General features: G+C 51.8%; 1 protein-coding gene across 3 annotated transcripts in view; it reads right to left on the bottom strand.

The window, feature by feature from the left end:
• The window catches only part of RALB (RAS like proto-oncogene B), a 37,211-nt gene extending 32,191 nt beyond the window's left edge, over positions 1–5,020 (bottom strand). Inside the window, exons 1-2 of one of the 3 annotated variants that reach the window (XM_081051589.1) lie at positions 4,776–4,985; positions 4,189–4,284 (exon numbers count right to left, since the gene is read on the bottom strand). The gene's annotated coding sequence lies outside the window, so the exon portion shown is untranslated. Of the gene's footprint in view, positions 1–4,188; positions 4,285–4,775 lie in introns of all 3 variants that reach the window. The other 2 variants (XM_081051588.1, XM_081051587.1) reach the window with 2 other exon arrangements.
• Between the last annotated feature and the right edge of the window lie 15,803 nt (positions 5,021–20,823).

Consider the following 20,823-nt stretch of genomic DNA (forward strand, 5'->3'; position numbering starts at 1 on the left):
TTGGAACTTTCAGTCCCACCGACTGGTTTCTGGGGAACAGAGAGGGGCTGGAGGTTGAATCTGTCACCAATGGCCAACGCTTTAATCAACAATGAAGTCTCCACAAAAACTCAATAGGAGGAATTTGGAGCGCTTCCAGGTTGGGGAACCAGAACACTTCCACATGCCACCTTCTGGATCCCAAGCTCCATGAGGACAGAAGCTCCTTTGTTTGGTACATCACCCCATGTATCTCTTCATCTGGCTGTTGATTTGTATCCTTTAATATCCTTTGTAATAAATCGGTAATCCAGTAAGTAAATGGGTTTCCTGTGTTCAGTAAACTGCTTTAGCAAATGAAACAAACCCAAGGAGTTGTGGGAATCTCCAACCTACAGCCAGCTGGTCAGAAGCACAGATAACAACCTGGGCTTGCTACTGGCGTCTGAAGTGCAGGGCAGTCTTGTGGGACTGAGCCCGTGCCCTGGGCAATCTGACGCTACCTCGGGGGAGATAGTGCCAGAATTTAGTTGAGTCATAGGACACCCAACTCGTATCCGAGAAACGCTTCGTGGTGTCGGGGAAACACTTCCCCCGCCACACACACCACATTGGAATTGGGTGGAGAATCCTTTTAGAAAAAAAATTTTTTAAATGATAGAACTTACTGAACAGATACAATTTGAGATTTTTAGAAAAGCCTTAATATACAAGTATGAGTAGGGGTACCACATTGGCTAAAATCCATTCCTAATAATAGGATCAGCTAATCCACAATAAATGACTGAACCAATCCTTTCCTGTTTTTATGGAGGCGGGGAGGAAGGAGGGCAATGACTGGAGAGGTAGGATGAAAGAAAAGAAAGATACTAGCTCATAAATTAGGGCAGCAAATGGGAAAGGGGCCAAAAAGAGGAGGAAAGGAAATCATATTGTGCTGACTTTTCCATTCTGCCTAATGGCGACTCTACTGGCTCAGAATTAACAAAATAGATTCTCAGAAAATTTCATTATCTCAAGTTACAGTCTAACATGATTTATGAAATCTCTTATTATAAATATTCTCAATTCAAAGGATATTTGTTACATAAAAATATTAGTCATAGAATTTTTAGAGACGGAAGGAAACTTAGAGGTCATTTATTCAGGCTTCAGGCTCAGGATGCCTGAACTCTTCTCTCTACCTACAGATACTTCGGAAAGGTTTCATCTAGAAGTTAAAGGAATAAAGCCCTTCTACCCAGATAATTAAAATGTGTCAGAGTTTCAAAAGGAAAAGGAAAAAAATAGCAAGGCAAATAAATATTGTCCAAAGATTTAAAATAACTGGTGGCGGGAAGCAAGATCTAGGATTTTTCAGCTACTTTGCCAATGAGTTTTATTTTTTAAAATACATAGATTAATGACTAATTTTAAGCTGTTCATCAAGGAGATCATTTTGGCAATAATTTTTACCAATTTGTTTTAGGATTGAAAAAAAAAAACAACTCAGCTGTTCCATTTGGTGTAGAGACCAGCAAGATTTAAATTTCTAATTTCCACAGCTACAGCATATTTGGCTAATTAATTCTAGCATCTGACAATGAAGAACCAGAAGAAAGAACATGAAGTTTCAAGTATAATATTAAAAGTTTCTAGAATAGTAAAAACTCCAGTTGCGTTTTGATCTCCTACAGTATATACTTTAGTAAGTTGATGAAACAAAGATTTTTCTCTATAATGTCTGGTCTAAACTTTAAAAAAGAAATTGTGGTAGCTGGCCTGTAAGGATGCCAATGGTCCTCAAGCTCTCCTCTTGTCGTCAGTCCCCTTCCACGTTGTTTGGTCTATGAGCTGGTAAAAGTGATGGTATGTCACTTCCAAGATGCGATACCAAGATACCACAGTTTCCACCTTGATTGTCCTCTTCCTTTCTCTCTCTCTCTCTCTCAGCATTTTGGAATTGCTGTGGTAACCACATACCATAATGTGTGGTATTGACACTCAGCTTCCACACTCTCTTCATCTTTCTTTCCACTCTTACATCTTGCCCACTGGTCCCTCTACTTTTGGAATATCTAAGAAGATGATCTAGATATAGATACAGATGATATAGATAGATGATATAGATAGATATAGATGATATAGGTAGATATAGATGATAGATATAGATATATCCATTCTTGTTTTCCTAGGTACCAAAATAACTGAGGACCTAACGGTCAAATATTATCTCCAAGGCCATCTGGTATTAGTTAGATCTGTGGGTCTGTGCCAAGCAGATCGCTGAGGCTCAGTAACGTTAGTTTCCCTCCTCTTCCTTACCCAGCCCACCCCCACTCCAGGTGAGTTCCATTTTCTCTGGTACTTCGCTCTCTTTGAGTCAGACTTCTCAACCACATGAACTCACTTTAAAAAATAAATCCAAGTGTCTTGCATATCTAAGAGCAGGGGCTGTTTGTTTAGAAGTACTTGGAGCCAATGAGAAGTGGGACTCTTGCACATCATCTTGAGAGAAGTTACATTGGAAACCTTACAGTTCACCAAGATCTCTTCCAACACTGCAGTTCTAGGTTATTATATTATCTCCAAATTGAGCTTTCGAAAAAGGTCTCCAACAATGTTTCCAAATTCTATGACTGGATAAGAATTTGGTAACTGAATTCAAAGAGGGGCTGTGGGATTGAGTGATGTGGCACAAAGGATTATCTCAACTCTTTGGTTTAAAAATGTACAGTCTCAAGCCATCTTCAGCCCAGGCAAGAACCTTAAAGAATGAAGGCAAGTATTTAGAACTTTTCTACTTCTTCCACCTTCTACCAAGATCCATTTAGATCCCATTTAAGACTCTAATTCTTGCTTTCCCGTCTTTGAAGGTCTAGGTTCCACATTCCCAAAAGATATTTAATAACTATACCCCCACTTTTTCCAGACAAAATCCTGGGAAAGGTTCTACTCCTCAGGCATAGGGAAATCTTGCTGAGATTTCAGATGAGAGTACCTACTTTTCCAATGAGAAATAGTGTGAACAGAAAAGGAAGGTGTCGTGTGGGGTGGCCTGCGGGGTGGCCTGCGGGGTCTCTGGTCCCGCTCCCCACATAAGAATGCAGGACATGGTGAGGCCAAAAAGGAACACCCACGGAACCATAGATAGGGGAGTCATACCACTATGGTCTCACTGGAGGCTGGATTCACATGACGTGCGACCTGCTGTCCGCTTTGCTGCCCACCGACCGACTCCCCCTCCCCAGGGCAGCCATGGCAGTTATATCTGTGGCCAATTGGCTAACCCTAACCGGCTACAGCTGATTGCCAACTAGCCACAGCCAACGGCCATCTACTACCCGAGCCAGCAACCCTCCATGTGAGGCCGAGAGCCTGGAAAATGCTGTCCAGGGCTTTGTCCCCACAGAAGGAAAGACCCAAATGTGGCCAGAGGAAAGTAGACTCGCTGACTCAGCTAAACCCACAGAGGGGATGTGTACCCCTGGCCTCATTCCCACCCCTATCTCCATCCCACCTCCACCTCCATCCCACCCCCACTACCACAAAGAACGCCTTAAACATTCCTGACTCCTTTAAGTCTAACAAGTAGGATAAATATCACCTTTTTACAGCTGTGGATCTGCAGCACAGAGAGGTGAAAAGCCATGCTCAAGATAATCAAGTTTCAGAACCAGCATCAAACCTAGGTCTTCACACGCTGCCCTCCTGTTCTTCCCAATATTCAAAGCTACCTTTCACAGTCATCCCATTTCTGGAACTTCGATATTCTATTGGTTCCAGGTCTAAGAAACATGACCTTGTTTCCAGCTTTAACATCCAAGAACCTCACTGCTCTGCTTAGAACATGGGTCATTTACACACCTGAAAGGTATGCTGTCCTCTCTGATAATCAGTGCCCACTATCCATCTCCAAAACTCAACAGAAAGGAAACGAGGTTAGGAAACTAGGACAAAGCAGAAAGTTCACTGTCCTACAAGGGTTCAAATCGAGTCACAGATGGCTCAAATGAACAATCAGCCAAGCCTCTTGCACTGGCAATTCCAAACCAGCAACAACACGAGAACTTCTCCCCAGAAGACTCCACGAGAACAACATCAAAGTTACGTTTCCAGTATTCACCCAAAAATTAGCAAAGAGAGGGACACTTTGAAACAAGCAGCCTGGGCGCCGCTGCTACCTGTGCCACTCGCGGTTCTGAACCCACCGGGGATAACCTCAAATACCTGCGAACGGGCAAGAAGAGAGGTGCTGGACCTGGCCCAGGCCAACAGTGCAAGTCCAGGGCGATTCCTGCGAGAAGCCACGTTCCGAGCTAGTACCTGTCATAAAGAAATTGGGGGGCGGGGGGGGGTCGCAAAGACACAACTGTATGCTCTCGTGCAAGGCGGAACCCAACACAGACCCAGCAACTTTTGGAGCACGTCCCCTGTTCAGTGCAAGTTTTTCAGGTACTGGTAACTTTCTGCAACACTTTAGCTGTTACGCTGCCCAGAGCGGCAACCAAGGGGCTGGGGGGTGAGCAGGAAGTGGAAGCAGAGGCCACCAGTGGGAAAAGGGAAGGAGCGGCGGGGAGGGAGAGGCTGGGGCGCCGCCCCGTTTCCTCGGACCCCCACCGGCCCGGGGGCCCGCGGGCTTTCTCCAGGGCACCTCCCGGGCCGCCGCTCCAGCGTCGCCCTCCGCCGGCCTCCGGCCACAGCCCCGAGCGGAGAGCGCGCGGCCGGCCGGCCAGCCGGCTCGGGGCGACGCGCCCCACTTCCCCAGCCCGCGCCCCACCCGCTCCGAGGGGCCTGCCGCGCGCGGACATTCTCACCCGGGCTCCGTGCGGCGCAGCCTCGGCCGTCCGCAGCCGGCCCGCCGGTCTTAAAGCCGCCCCGCCCTCGCCTCGGCCTCCTCCTGGGGCCGGACCCCAGCCGTCCCCAGGCGATTTGTCATCGAGCAGTCCGGGCTCGCTTCCCCACCCCGAGCGCGCCCCCGGCGTCGCCTAGGCAACCCCACCTCTCCAGAGCGCGCCCTCGCTTCCGCGCCTGTCCCTGGTGGCCACGCCCACTGAGAGCCTATTACCCAATCCGAAGCAGAGTTTCCAAGCCTCAGGCGGCGGGGGAGAAGGCTTAACCAATGATAGGCCACCTCGGGCGGGAGGGGCGGGCTCGGCACGCCTACACCGCCCCCCTCCACGTGACCACTGCCGTGGTGGAGGAGCCGGGTCTGGGGTCCCTGGGCGTGGGCGGCGGGGGGCGCGTCCGTCGTGAATTTAGACGAGGGCGAGACCGAAGTGGTGGAAAGTAAGAGGGAAGGACTGGCCTGAGTGAGAAAAGCAAGGAAAAGGACGGTGCGGCGCGCGGGACGCCAGCAGGGACCCCCGTGGCGCGACCTCCGCCTGCCGCCACAACTCGCCTGGCTAATGACGTGTCCTTAGCAGCGGTGCAGTTACTGGATCAATTCTGGCAATAACTGGACCCAGATTACAAGGTCAAGAGTACCGACCCCAGCGGTACCTTGAGGCAGGAAGTGCCGTGGGCAAGCGCGTGGCCACGGGCGTTTCTCGCGGCCTGCCCCCCGCCGGCCGTGGGCCTCCACGGCCCGGAAGCTTTTCGTGTTCTGTCCACGCAGGGCTTCGGCTCGGGGTGGCTTTCCTGAGCTCCCCTTCCTGGAGCTGAATCCTCCCAGCCCGCTCCGCCGCCTCGGGATCTGGGCATCTGACCCCTCCGCAAACCTCACGGCAGGACACACTGTTACAATTCCTTGTTTAAGTGACACCTCTGTCATCTCCGGGCCAGGAAACCAGGGCGTGTTCAGTTTGATATTCACAGCAGCTAGCGCCATGTAAGGAATTCTTTCGTCGCTGAGAAGTACACCTGAGGGCACCTGTGTGCTGTGTGAGCGGCTCTGTGCCTTGATTGCATCGCTACGTACAAGCAGCCACCATCCAGGGCTGCCGCCGACAGCCCGATCGGAAAGCACGGAGGGTTTAACTTGGTCTTACCAGGCTTAACAAAACACATGTATCCGGGATATGCTAGTCTTAGTCTACAATCTTAAGTGTTCGGTTTTTACCCTTTTCATATACATTAAACACTTTTATTGCACACTATACGACAAATTCTGCTAGTTACTAATAATATAAGGGAGAGAAGTAGGAGGAGGTTTCTCAAAAAGGAAGCTCTCTAGTATTTATAACCTAGAAGACAATTCAGACCCAAGACTAAGGATTTAGTGCACAGGTTTGGAATCAGGAAGCATGGGTTCAAAGGAGGGCTCTATCATATAAATAGCAATTATCTTCATTAAGAAATTGCTTAACCTCTGTGGACCTCAGTCACCCTCTCCCCCCAATAGTGGCACCTCCACACTGTAGGTGTAAAGATTTTTTTTTAATGGGGAATATTGGGAGCAGTGTTTTTCCAGGACCCATCAGCTCCATGTCAAGTCATCCTGTGGCCCATGTGGGAACGGAACTAGCGACCTTGGTGTTCTGAACATGTGCTGTAACCACTGAGCAAACTGACCACCCAGGTGTGAAGATTTAAATGAGATTACGTGTAAAGCTCTCAGTGCAGTGCTAGGAACTTTGTGAGTGCTCAACAAATGTTAGCTTATGTTGTGATTGCCACCAGAAACCAAGATGTCCGCTCAAGCATGTTTATCCAACCTAGAGGCTGCATTTCCTTCCAAGGCCCATTTTATCTACAAGTGTGCAACACCGTCAGTGCAGCCAATGCTGTGTGCAGCCTGGAAGAAAGGACCTGCTGTGCTGGTACCGTTTTATAAATGCAAGTTTAGACAGGAGAGCTGCCTACAGCAGCCCACCCAAGTGAAACGAGTAGTTAAGGGAGCAGGATCAGGGTCACGAGCACTGGGTAGGATTGAACTTCCTAGCTCCCTGTGAGGTTATGTGACTAGCTCTAACCAATGACTTGTGAGTGGAAATGACATAAATCAGTTTTGGACTGGAGACTATTTACCATTGCAAGACCCTCCAAAGCTCTGGTATGGCCACTGGGAATGTTTGGGAGTGTGGCTGCTCCATCAGCCTGGGACCCTACAATAAGCAACCCCTCCCTGCCCCCACCAACCTGTGATGGACATTTGGCATGATTGAGAAACCTTTGTGGTTTGAAGGTACTAAGATTTGGAAGTTGTTTGTTACTGCCACATAGCTTAGCCTTCTCTGACTGATACAAGGCCCTGAAGTGTGCCAAACTGGGGACGCAGTGGTGAACAACTCAGATGAGCGCAGATAAGGAACCAGTAAACAGACAAGCAACTCGATAATTACAAATTGTGTCGTTGCAAATTACCTGAGACTGGGTGGCCAAAAAGGCCTCTCTTAGGAGGTGACATTTAAGTTAGGACTTGAAGGATGAAAATAAATCAATCCTGGAAAAAGTTGGCAGTGAGGGGAGGGAGAGGAGAATATTTCCAGCGGAGTAACAAGTATGTGCCAACTCCTAAGACAGAAAAAAGGTAGGTACTCGAGAGTAGACAAGAAGTCTGGATGAAGTGCCCAGTCAGTACGAAAGTGAAGCCACCCAAGGGTGGGGAGAGAAATGAGAGCCAGATTATGTGGGCAGGGACTTCTAGGTTATGATAAGGAGACTGGCATTTATTCCAAGTGTGAAGCCACTAGGGCATTTGAGCCAGGATAGTGACATGCTTTGAGTTAGGTTTTAAAAAGACCACTCTGGCTGTTTAAAGACCACTCTGGTGTGGCAAATGGGCTATAAGGGGTAGATGTGGAGATTAGGAGGCTATTCCAGGGGTCCAAGCAAAGGGGTCCACAGAGGCTAGAAGGGTAATCAGGCATAGGAAAATTGCAGAGTGAGGGGTGCAAGAGACCTCAGGGCTAAACCAGGGTTTCCTGCCAAATCCTAGAGGAAACAGAGGCAAGGCTGGAATTTGGGCCCCCCCTCCAGGTGCTTTGATCCCAGAGAGGTGGGGACTCAGAAGCCAGGCAGGAATGGGGAAAGGTGCATAGAGGACAGCTGACCAATTTCCTAGAACAGCAGCCAGTATTAGAGACTTGCTCCCATTAGCTGGCAGTATTATATAAATAGGTGACATTGTTAGAAAGAGTCTGACAAGCCCCAGCACCCCTGCAGGAATTCAATACTTGGTGACCACCTCAGTTAGAAAATAAAGGGGGCTGCCAATCTGTAGAGGGAAAAAGAAAGCCATTCTTGCCTCCTGAAGGTTATGGAAAGGGTCTACTGTAAACAGCAACACTGGATGGAGTTCATCTGCAGTACTATGCCTGTCTGTCTATTCTGTGCTTCTCCAGCCCTCAGCGTCCGAATGCTCTCTCCCCACTTCCTGCCATCTCATCCTATTCTCAGTAGTGGGGCTCAGATGCAGGAATAAGTGACTAATGACAGCTCAGTGGGTACCCACTCCTTCCTGGCTGTTTTTATCATCCAGGTGATCAAAGCCAAAAGTCCTAGACCAAGGGAAGTACTTAGAGGAAGTAACTGAGAGCTTGCATTCTCACTGCTGGGATGGAGTGATTTATCCCTCCTCTAGAAAAGGTATTGAGAGCTTCTATTCCCCATTACCATCTTTCTACGTTTCTACAGCCCCAGCCAGCCTGCAAGAACTAACCAGATGTTCCTGGGAATTGCTCCGCTGGAGAGGCAGAGACCCAAGTAATTAGCTAGAGGATGACTTTTCATCTTCCAAAAGAAATTAATCTAGTTGGGAAACACATTAGAAAAAAACTGATTCTATTTTAAATTATGAATTCGCTGGAGTTATCTTTCTGCCATCATAGTTTACAAAGAATTATCTCCCAGAAATGAAGTCAAGTCTGTCTTGTCATTGAGTAAGAAAAAGTCTTCATCATTACCGCTAATCCCCACTACCTGCCGGCACATGTTCGCCCCTTCCTTCCATCTGCGTGGAGACACGTGTGCCTTGCTTCCAAAGAGCACCGTAAACAGCTGCCAAGGATCTGACCTCCAGGTAACCAGATAAAGGTCCCCGCAGGGTGACAGCTGCAAAGCACTGATCGTGAGATAAAACAAGATTTGAGCATCTGGATTCTGTGTGCTGAGATCTCTCCAACGTGAAATATTATCCAGTCTCCCAGGAAGCCAGGCCCATCTGACAGAATGAAAAGACCCTGGGAGCCCCTCCCTGTCCCAGCTAATGTGTTCTCGGCCTCATCGTAAGGTCTTGGTGAGCTGCCTCGGCGTCGCTCCGTGGTGACTCCTGGGCTCCCTGGGGACCCACCCAGGGAAGGGTGGTTCTCACTGCATTTGCATCTCACCCATCCAGGGCACGCTGACGACACCCCGCCTGATCGAGGTGTTCCCTGATCTGCAGATGCATGTGACCCACGGAGTCAGCCAGTTCTGGGCAGACAGACAGACAAAGAGGACACAAAACTTAGGAAGAGGGATGAGGGAACTGTTGGCTGAATCCCTCCGTGTCTGGCATGGTTAGACATTTGCCATTTGCTCTCATGACCCCTCACTCAGTCCCTCAGCTGCTATTCCTCACTTGACAGCTGAGGACCCTGGGCCTCAGGGGCCAACAGGTCGCAGAGGATTAAGAAGGAGAGCTCAAGGTCAAACTCAGGCCTGGCTCACCCTGGACCTTGGCCGTGTGCAGCTAGGTTATTCCTGTGACCTCTGTGGAGGTCCAGTGCTCTCCAAGCCCTTTACTCACCTCCATCTCCAGTGCTTAAGGCTGGTTCCAGCTCTCCAGGGTGGGCGGCGGGGCTGCATTTCAGCCCTTCTCTGTCACCTCTCTCCCCCTCCCCAAGCCCATGCCCCTCTTACCCCATCGCTGCCCCAGCAGTTGGGGAGGGGCAGTGCCCCCCTGGGCCTGAGGCTGGCCCCCAGCCAACCCCCATGCAGCCTCTGTCACTGCCCCCACCACCCACAAAGGTCGAACCCTTCCCCAGTGATTTTTTTTATTAGCAACACTTTTTAAAATGTTTTCTTTTTTAATGGACAGCTTCATCTCTTCCCCTCCATCTACTCCCAAGAGCAGGGCCAGGCCAAAGGGTCCAGGGTCTGAGGAATGTGGGGTGGCCCATGGGGAATAAGGAACCCCTGAGCAGGGACACCCTTGCTTTGAAAAGAAAGCAACACTGCTCTCTGCAGTCACACCCCAGCCCGGAGTTCCACTTCCTGAAGCAAGTCCAGTAAAATATTAAGATGCAGTTCTCTGGGGTGGGTGTCAGGAACAATTCCCCTTCCTGGAATATGTTTTTCTGTAGAGTTTTAATTCTTTACAATGGCCAAGAGGAAATTTGGCAAACAGGAACAAAAATAGCAGCAATGAGGTTAGTGTAGCCCCAGGGATAGGAAAGTTGCATTCTCTGCAGGTCCCTATGGAGGCCAGGCCCCCACTGGGAAAGTTCCAGAAGAATGGGATGGCTAAGGTCACAGTTCTGCATGGGGGAGGGGGTGCACACGAGACCTCCTTACACAGCTTGTGCAGGTGACACATCCATCCTTGGCACATAGGGTCGTAAACCGCAGGAAGCAATTTCCTGTCCAGGTAGTTGTGCAGAGCCAGACGCAGGGCCTCAGGTAGTTGTGCAGAGCCAGACGCAGGGCCTCAGGTACTTGTGCAGAGCCAGACGCAGGGCCTCAGGTACTTGTGCAGAGCCAGACGCAGGGCATCAGGTAGTTGAGCAGAGCCAGACGCAGGGCCTCAGGTAGTTGTGCAGAGCCAGATGCAGAGCCTCAGGTAGTTGTGCAGAGCCAGACGCAGGGCCTCAGGTAGTTGTGCAGAGCCAGACGCAGGGCCTCAATACTTGTGCAGAGCCAGACGCAGGGCCTCAGGTACTTGTGCAGAGCCAGACGCAGGGCATCAGGTAGTTGAGCAGAGCCAGACGCAGGGCCTCAGGTAGTTGTGCAGAGCCAGATGCAGAGCCTCAGGTAGTTGTGCAGAGCCAGACGCAGGGCCTCAGGTAGTTGTGCAGAGCCAGACGCAGGGCCTCAATACTTGTGCAGAGCCAGACGCAGGGCCTCAGGTACTTGTGCAGAGCCAGACGCAGGGCATCAGGTAGTTGAGCAGAGCCAGACGCAGGGCCTCAGGTAGTTGTGCAGAGCCAGATGCAGAGCCTCAGGTAGTTGTGCAGAGCCAGACGCAGGGCCTCAGGTAGTTGTGCAGAGCCAGACGCAGGGCCTCAGGTAGTTGAGCAGAGCCAGACGCAGGGCCTCAGGTAGTTGTGCAGAGCCAGACGCAGGGCCTCAGGTAGTTGAGCAGAGCCAGACGCAGGGCCTCAGGTACTTGTGCAGAGCCAGACGCAGGGCATCAGGTAGTTGAGCAGAGCCAGACGCAGGGCCTCAGGTAGTTGTGCAGAGCCAGACGCAGGGCCTCAGGTACTTGTGCAGAGCCAGACGCAGGGCCTCAGGTAGTTGTGCAGAGCCAGACGCAGGGCCTCAGGTAGTTGAGCAGAGCCAGACGCAGGGCTTCGTCAGCCCTGCGGTACAATGAAAGGGCCGACTGGCCAGAGGTCAGATCCTGCTCTCTGCCCCTCTGCCTGCCCTCACCTAACACGTAAGAGAGGCCCAGAGCTCAGAAGTCCCCAGGGATGTGTTTGGGCGAGGCAGGCCATGGGGAGCCTCTCAACTGAAACCGGGGTCCTCCCCCTCCTCAGCAGTTCAGGCTGGCACCATGCCAGGTCCTGTGCCAGGCAGTTGCCCATGTCAGCTTGGCCTCCTTCATTGCCGCACAGTGTAAGAGAGAGGTGTGATTTCCTATTTATAGATAGGTCAGTCAGGTTGAGAAGCAGACCAGACCTCAAACAAGGTGTGCCTGAAAACAAAATCCACTCTATCCCAGGCAATACTGCCTTCACTTCCACAACTGCAAGGCTGTGTGACCGTGGACTAGTCACCTCCCCTCCCTGGACCTCCGTTTTCTCTGTACAGTGATAGTCTTAAATCGACACAGAGCACCTGCTCTGGGCAGGAGCTGTGCCCGGCATCAGCTGTCAGGGAAGAGTGCGTGCCTCCCAGGTCCTGTGCGCTAACCCTTCAAAGCGGAGGCCACACCTTTGGCAGAGCCAGCTCAGCCCCTCACTTTTGAGGCCCCTCAGGGCTCCTGGCCCCCAGTGTTCCTGATGCCATTTCTTCACAGCCTGCAGCCATCTCCAGAAATTTCCTTGGAGGAGTGGCTGGTGTCCAAAGGGCAAGGCTAGAAAATTTCCTCCCAGATCACCTGATGCTGAAACACGGGAGATGGGGCCCTTTGGTTAACCGGAAGTCTTATCTGATGGCTCTTGTCAGCTGCTCACATTTAAATATGAATTCCTGTCATCCCTCTTACAGCTGAGATGTGATACATCTAAGTGCCTGCCTGCTACAGTGTTTGGCCAATAGTAAGCCTCAATAGGGATGGATGGGTGGACGGACGGACGGATGGATGGACGAATGCATGGATGGATGGATGGATGGATGGATGGATGGATGGATGGACGCATAGATGGTTGAGGAAGTGTGATTAGGAGGCTCACAGATGGAGTGCCATTCACAAATGGGGGGGTGCCCTGATGAGGTTGGTGTGAGGTGATAAACATAGGACAGGCTACTCGGCAGCCAGAGGGCTGTGTTGGGGGTCTCAGGAATACGGGCAGGAGACGGGGAAGGTGCGTGCAGAGAACCACACGCCAAATCTGGGAGACAGTGCTGGTCTCCCGAGGCCGTATCAGGCACACTCCCACTGTACACCTGGCATCAGGGCCTCTGCTGTCTACCTGCTCAGCTCACCTGGGGAGTGGCTTGACCCACGGCCTCCTTGTGTGTCTCAACAGAGTTGTGACCCGCTGGGCCCGGGCTGTGATGACCACTGTGGCAGGCCTGGCTCTGCCTGAGGCCAGCAGACCCCTGCCTGGGACACCCAGAGCTTCCACCCACCTGCCCCTCGGCGGACAGAGCCCCAAGATTAGTACGCTTGCCACATCAAATATAGATGGAATAGTGGGGGACATACGTATGCTACAAATCACTCCTTGTCTTGCAATTCAAATGTACTTGGCACCTTGTATTTTTATTTGCAACATCTGACAATTCTACGCAAGTCCAGGGATCTCTAGGTGGACAAACTCAGTGGCCCGCACCCACCAACACTGTCACAGCGCCAGCTGCAGCGTGCCCAGAAGGGAGGCCAGCGTGGCAGGCCGGAGAGCTGGCTCCCAGACAGAGGGACTCTCCCCCAAGGCATGCAAGATGGTGTGTGGCAACACTACCCCCAGGGGAAAAGGGGGAGGAAGGTACACCTCCTGGCCCTGCTCCTTCCCCCTCACTCCCTGCGGCCCTTCTAAGGAATCCCACCTAGCCTGGACACATTCATCCTCTCGGGGCATAATGACTGAGCACCTCTTAGGGTCTGGGTGCCCATGATGGGTCAGCCATGGTCTCCGGCCTTATCCAATCCCACCTCCTCCTCTACGAAGCCTTCTCGACTCAGGCCTCTGACACGTCTGTATATTTTCCCCACCAATTACATGGCTCCGTGTATTCTGTCGTCTTGTGGGTATGAGGACGCCCCACTGCAATCATAAGACCCCAGTGGACTAAGCGCCTGATGATCCACACAACTCATCACCGTGGAACCAGCTGTCACCCAGAACATAAAGGTGGTTTAAATCCTGGCTGCCACATCCCAGCTGAGCCAGGTCATGCCTCTGAGCCTCAGTTTCCTCGTCTGCAAGGAAAGCTAGCTCACAGAGGTTGATGGAGGGATGAAACAATACAGTGCCATGGGCTTGGTGCCCTGGCCTGTAGGAGCCTCTGAGTCCACATCCATTTCCTTTGTTTGGAGTTACTTATTATTAATTTTTTAAAGATCTAATTGGCTTTGTTAAATGATTCATGAATCAGGCAGCATCTATTTAGCAACTAGAACAGCTTTCCTATTATTTTAATTGTAAAATACACATAAAATTCAGTATCACAACCATTTTTAAGTGGACAATTCACTGGCACTAAATATATGCACCGTGTGCAGCCATCACCATCACCCATCCCCAGAACTCTTCATCTTCCCCAACTGAAACTCTGTCCCCATTAATGTGATCACTCGAGGTGCCTCACAGTAGTGGAATCTCACAGCATTTGTCCTTTCTTGACTGGTTTCCTTCACTGAGCGTGGTTCATCCTTGTAGCACGTGTCAGAATTTCCTACCTTTCTAAGGCTGAATCAGGTACCATTTCTAGACCACATTTTGTTTATCCAGTCATTGACGGCCACTTGGGTTGCTTCTACCTTTTGGCCACTGTGAGTAATGCTGCTACGGACATGGGTGAACAAGCATCTCTGAGATCCTGCTTTCAAATCTTTTGGGTCTATACCCACAAGTGGGATTGCTGGGGCAAATGGCAGCTCCATTTTTTGAGGGACCTCCATCCTGTTTCCCACTGTGGCTGTACTATTTTAGATCCCTGCCAACAGTGCAAAGTGTTCCAATTTCTCCACATCTTCATCCACACTTATTTTTCAGTGTTAGCCATCCTAAGGGTATGAGATGGTCATCTCCATTTCTAGACCCTGCTCGCAGCAGGCAATCCATGGGTGTCTGATCTGTGAACAGGAATCTATCCTGAGCTTTCTCCCCTGGTCCTTAGGCTCCCTGGGAGGTAAACAGGTGGTTTCTCTCCCCGTGGGGGACCTCAGGCCTGGGGTTCCTGGGGATTATTCAAAGCTTGGGCCATCTCAGGACACCCTAATAGAGAGCAGGCACAGGACACGGGCTTCTCACCACCAGCTAATCATAGCTCTTGTGTTTTCTCTGCGGGTACACATAGCTGACGCGCCCTGTCGGCCCCAGCAACACCAAGGACAAACAGCCCTATGACCGACAGGGGTCGGGGTCCTGTGGCTGCTGCTTCCTTTCCAGTTTCCAGCACTGACTCCATTTCTGTGCCCAGAAATGGCTTTCCATCTTCCCCTGGGGCCTGGCTCTCATTGCCCAACCCAAAGGCAGAGACGGTGGCAGCCTGAAATCCCACCGTGAGGGCACTGTCCCCAATACTCGCCTTGTGCCTGGAAGCTGACCTCTCCCTGACTCAGCCACACACACAATAGAAGTCACAACCAAGGAGGCCAGGACAAGGAAATGGTAAGTTGTGATGGAAAGAAGGCCTGGAAACAAGGCTGGGAAGGGCAGGCCTGTGCATATCCGTTGTTTCTCCCATCGAGAGGTATGCTTTAGCGTGGCTTTGGAGCCAAGAGACCTGGGTTCAAATGGCAACTCCATCAGTATATGCTGTGTGCCCTTGGGCAGCCCCTTCATCTCTCTGAGTTTCTTCTATCACATGAGGATGATCGCACCTGAATTCCAGGGTCACCATGCATCTCTGTAGGACAATGCGGGTCCCACTCACTGCACCCACCCGACTGCCACTATTTAATGCAGAAACTCTCCTCCTTCCATCCCCACCCTGCCGCTGCTGAAATCTCACACAAATTTAGACCATTGGTTGGAGGAACAAAACATGAGATTAAAGGACAACAGCCTTCCTTTTCTGACAGGAGTTGGCTTGTTCTCAAGGCGGGGGGAACTTTCCTCTACAGCACCACCTCCATGCCATCCTTTCTTTGTGTTTGGGCTTCTAGGGAAACGTCAGTCTGATGGCGGTTTCCTTCCAGGATCCCCCCAGCCACCCAGAAATTCCCCAACAGCTGCCAAGCTCAGTGATAAGAAAAGTGAGCAATTTCCAGAAAGAGATCAGCATGTTTCAGATGTGGAACAGAGGCCATGCCTCTCTTGTGCCCCCACCCCGACCCTCCACACTGTCACAGGTCACCTGGGCCACACTCCCATGAGCACTGAGAAGGAGTGAGGCATGGGCCAGATAAACTCTGACAATGGCAGAGATGGCCATGTCCTCACTGCTTGTCAGGGGGTGGGGGTGGGAGCCAAGTACTGGGCACTCACTGTATACCTGGGACTTGGAGATGCAGAGATTCCGGCATTCCATAAGCAGTCACGTAATGATTATTACTGAGTACAAACCGGGCATTGTGCTTGGTATTAGGACACAAGAATGAGCAAAGCAGGCCCTCATGGGGTGCAGGGATGGGAACCCAGAGGAGGGTGAGGCCATCTTTGCCCAACCTCCACCCACCCCATTCTCTCCCCACTTCTCTGTGCTGGTCTTCAAAGCTCTGGACCCTCTGCTCACTTGAAACTGCTTCAGCTGAGGGAGCAGTGGAAACAGCAGGAAACCAAACAGAAGAGCCAAGTGCGTGAAGGACAACCCGCCCAGCAAAGACAATCAAGGTGTTCAGTGTAACATTTGATAACCATGAATGCAAGGATGAGGGAACGCACAGGAAAGTGAAACCAGGAGTCCTAGGGAAGGCCCGTCCATCTCCCTTATGCAGGCCAACTTCAAGACAACTCCAAATAGCAAATCCAAAATTCCCACCGTTTGTTTATTCCAGGAAAGGCCAGGTGACTCTGCAGGGGGCAGGGAAGCCTGGACCCGGGTCTCTGACTAAGCGTGAGTCAGGGCCACCTACACTCAGATACCCCGGGGTTGGCACCCTCCCTCCACCCCCCACCCTCCAGGGGCTGCCTCTCCCAACCCACTCCACAGTAATCAAGACGGGCGTTTCCCCTTCAACACCTTCAGTGACGTCCCCACCTCAGGATAGAGTCCAAGGTTCTCAGCCACTGCTAGGCCGAGGCCGCCACCCTCCTCCCTGGCTGATCCCCTCCCCGGCTTCCACCGGTCATTTCACTCCCCCTGCCCTACTGCCTTCCCTTACTCCTACTCCCCTAGTGTTCTCGGCTGTCTGCACTTGTCCTTTACACTCAGTCCAGTAGCGGGGTTTCCGAGAAGCCTTCCCTGCTGGCCCAGCCCCTCCCGGAGAGGCGAGACGCACCCCCTCCCAGCCGCCTTCCACCTGAGGGACCAAGGACTGCATCTCATGTCTGTATCCCCATGCCTGGTATAGAACAGGAAGAGGAGTGAAGCATTTATTGAGTACCTACAGTGTGCTTTCATAAAGGTCCTCAAATAATGTTCACAACAAATCCATAATATGGTATTGTCCTATTTCACAGCTAAGAAAGAGGCCTCAGGAAGAGAGGAAGGACTTCAGAGCAAAGAGTCATCACAGTGGAGTGAAACAGGCGGCCGAATGCATCCTGAGAGGTGGAGCTTGAAAAACGAAGAGGACTCTGGCAAACACAAATGAGGGAGAGAGAGAAGGAGGAGGGCATTCAAGGGAGGGGTACGAGAGAAACAAAAGCCCAGAGTAAGGAAGCCCCAGAGGTGAGTGCCAAAGCTAAATAAGGCTCTAACAGAGGAATCCGGGATATTTTTACAACAATCCATCGGAGCAGAAAGTGGAATGACGGGAAGAGTCCCTGGCCTGCCATGGAAACAGGGAAGTTTCTGAGCAGGCATAGGCAGTGTTTGAAAGGGGAAACCTCTGCTGACGGCCTCCACGCAGAAAGCCCACCCCAGGAGGTGGAGGGGCCTGTAAGAGACCCTGAAATCTCAGCCTCCAGAAATGGCTCTGGGAAGCAAACTCACCGTCACCACCCTTCTGTGACTCCCCTCTCCTCCTCCCAGGAGCCCTCTATGCTGAGGACTCCTTCGTTCCGCTCCCTCAGTCCCACTCTGTCGGTGCTCCTTAGAGAAGTGTCTGTGTGTGTGTGTGTGTGTGTGTGTGTGTGTGTGTGTGTGTGTACCCATTTGCCTCCTTCTCTGAGATCCACCCGAGATCTGCACACAGCTCTGGCTCCCACAAAGCTGGGCTCCCTGACTGGCTACAGCAAAAGCCCCCAGAGCCCCCCAGTCAGTGGGGAGCAGAGGCCTTGCTGAGTCTGCAGAACCACACAGAAGTCACCAGGGAAACGAGGACCAGTGACTGATAAGGGGCACGTGTCTTGCACTGGCTGCCAAACCCACCTGAAGGAAACGGCCCCAATAGACAGAGGGATGGTTACAATTTGGGGGGGTGCACCTCCAACTCACCACAGGGGGCATGTGTCCCTGCACTGGCCTCCCCGGTTCCAGGTCAGCTCGGGGCTCTGTGCCCCAGACTCTGAGTCTGTAAAGAGGCCAGGTAGAAAGCTCACCCCTGCCTCTGCCCAAGGCTCTTCCAGGCCTGGCTCTGGCCCTGGTTGACCCCTCAGCACTCGCGCTGACCATGTGATATGTCCCTTGGAACTGCCTGTGGGCTGAATGGGGACTGTTACTCAGTGTGCAAGAAAAGTGGGTCTGGGGGAACTTAGGGAGGAGATGCAGCCACCTGGACGGCCCCCTGCCCATGCACCCTCACTGCATTTGGGAAGGACTGGACTCCGAGAGAGAAAGCCTGCAGGCGCCACCTTACTTGGCAGCAGCCAGCACTGAGCTGCAGACACAGCACACAACCTGGGCCTTCTGTCTCACAAGTGATTGAAGATTTGGCCAAACCACGGGTCAGACAGATTTCCCCTGAAGCCCCACATTAATTTGGTCTTGGATTCCACACCCCACACTGCTGAGGTGGAGCTCCTGTATGCCCCACGAGGGCTTGGGTGTGGAGGCTGTGACCCCGAAGCCGAAGCTGTAATACACCTGGGCTGCACCTGCCTGTGCGAGGAGCTTGGGGGGCAGCTCTGGGGCTGTGCCCTAGGTGCCGAGGGTGGCAGGCTTCCAAGCTCAGGGAGGCCTTGCAGGACGGGCTCTTAGCCAGCCACCTGGTGGCCGCTAATGAGCGGATGTGTTCCGGGTTGTCTGCCCAGAGGGGCAGCTGCACCTGGGCTGCGAGAGCTGAAGCCGCCTGGGGCTCTGCGGTCTCTGCCCTCCCCCTGTGATGGCCAGGGCCAGCCTGGCCCTGACAGCTGCTTGTCCCATCAGCTCCAGCCAAGCAGAGGAGGGCAAAGCCACCTGCTGGCCTCCCTTCTCCATCTCCCTCTTTAATCTTCCTTGGAAGGAAGAAGTTGATCAAGGATCTTGGTTATGTATTCCCACATCAAGCTTGGAGCACAGTGGGTGTCCAATAAATGCTCCTTTCTTCTCGGTTGGTATGGGAGGTGCATGCTGATGTTTGAAGCCGGACTGCAGCCTGCCTGCGCTCTGGCTCTGCTGTTCTCTATGTCTGAGCTCAGTCACTCTGAGCCTCGGGGACCTCATGTGATAATACCTACTTCTCAGCCTGGCTGTAGCAGTGTCTGGCTCACAGTATACGCCAAACGGGTGTTCAATATTATTTTTCTTCAGAGGTGAATCCAGCTGTGTTCAAATGAGGGGTTGGGACAAAATAAAACCTCAAATCTAATTTTAGGGGGTGGGCCCTCTGGGTCTCCACCCTGACCACTGCCCCCACCCTCTCATGTGCCATTGAGAAACAGGGTCCCTGGATCTGAGAAACAACAGACAATCCCAGCTGTTAGCCCCACCCCCCACCTCCTGTGGAACTCTGCAGGAAGTGCCACTGTCACACAGTGGGGGTCAGTTTTTAACATGGACCCAAACAATAAGCAACTCTTCCCACCAAAGAGGTAATAAAATCACACTCCCTGCTCCAAAGCTGAATACAAAACGCAGATCTTGACAGGTGAGAAGGCAGCTTCAGGAAGACCTCTTTCTAATCTGAGAAAGAAAGGGATCAGATTGGTGAGGGAGTATTGCAGCTGGCAGCCAGCCTTCCCCAGACTCTGTCCAAGGGAATCAGTGGATAAAGATTAAAGACAGTAAGAGGCTATAATACAAACCATCTTTCAAATCAGGAAAGCAGCTAACAGTCACGGAAAGGCTTCCCATACGCCAGCACTGATCCTCACTTCCCAAGCCTGCATGCAGCCAGGCCCGCAGCCCTGGGGGCGGGGGAGGGGGAGTTCTAGCATCACCCATTCGACAGTAAAAGAAAACGGAGGTGCAGTGACTGAGCTGTTTGCCTAAGAGCTCGCAGCAAGTAAGCAGCAGAGGTGGGATCCAAAGCAGGGCCACCACGCAGAAAACCCAGGCTTTAACTCCCAACTCTGCACCCTAAACAGAAGTGAGAAGCCAGTCCCAAGAGCACCAGGCCCCGTTCTCTGCACCACATCTCGTTTGGTCCCCATGTTCAGGTGCGGGGAACCAAGGAAAGAAATGTACTGGTGATTACATCCAGACTTCTACACTAAAAGATTAGGACAACACGGCAGCTACCACAGAACCCTGCTCATGGAAGTACTAAAATCTGCTGGTTAGATTTGCGCTACCCATGAGAAACTCTCCTACCCAGGTCTCAAGACAAGGAGAAAAGCCAGCTGCTCAGGAGTGTGTCACCCACCTCACCGCCCTGCCGCCTGGCCACTGGCCTCACCGACTTGCTACTTGGTGGCTGTGATGGGTGAGCAGGGCCACAGGGCAGCCTCATGCTCTGGGACGGGCAAAGGCCCCTCCGGCCATCTTTCCAAAATCCTACGCCCAGCACCACCTACATTCGTACATTAGAAACGGGGTTCTCATCCACTCACCTTTCTATTCACCCAAGGTCAATCCCCACATTTCTGTAATGGTTGGAAATTGGTTATTTAGGAATTCTTTCAAAACGACTTCTAACCAGCTGTTTGGCAGAAATCCTCCAGGCTTTTTCCTTGATGAGTGTCCAAGCCGAGCGTTAGCACAGACGTGATTCTCTCTCATTCCCTGCACTATTGTGAAGACGAGGGTGGTGCAGTGCAGGGACGCCTGGGTTCAAATCCTGGCTCTGTGAGCCTGTCTCCTCCCTGTAATAAGGGCAACCTCCTGCCCCATACACCCTGCTAAATAAACTGTAGCTCTTCTTATTGTATCACTGCCATTGTCATCATTATTCTATTGAATGCCAAAAACTGTTTTCTTGCCTCACCCTTCCAAAGCCCAAAAGGGGAAAACTGGGCCCTCTATTTACTCCTAAATGTGTCCCTGGTTTTT

This window comes from Rhinolophus hipposideros (genome assembly GCF_964194185.1).
Source record: "Rhinolophus hipposideros genome assembly, chromosome: 6".
Taxonomy (NCBI): Eukaryota; Metazoa; Chordata; class Mammalia; order Chiroptera; family Rhinolophidae; genus Rhinolophus; species Rhinolophus hipposideros.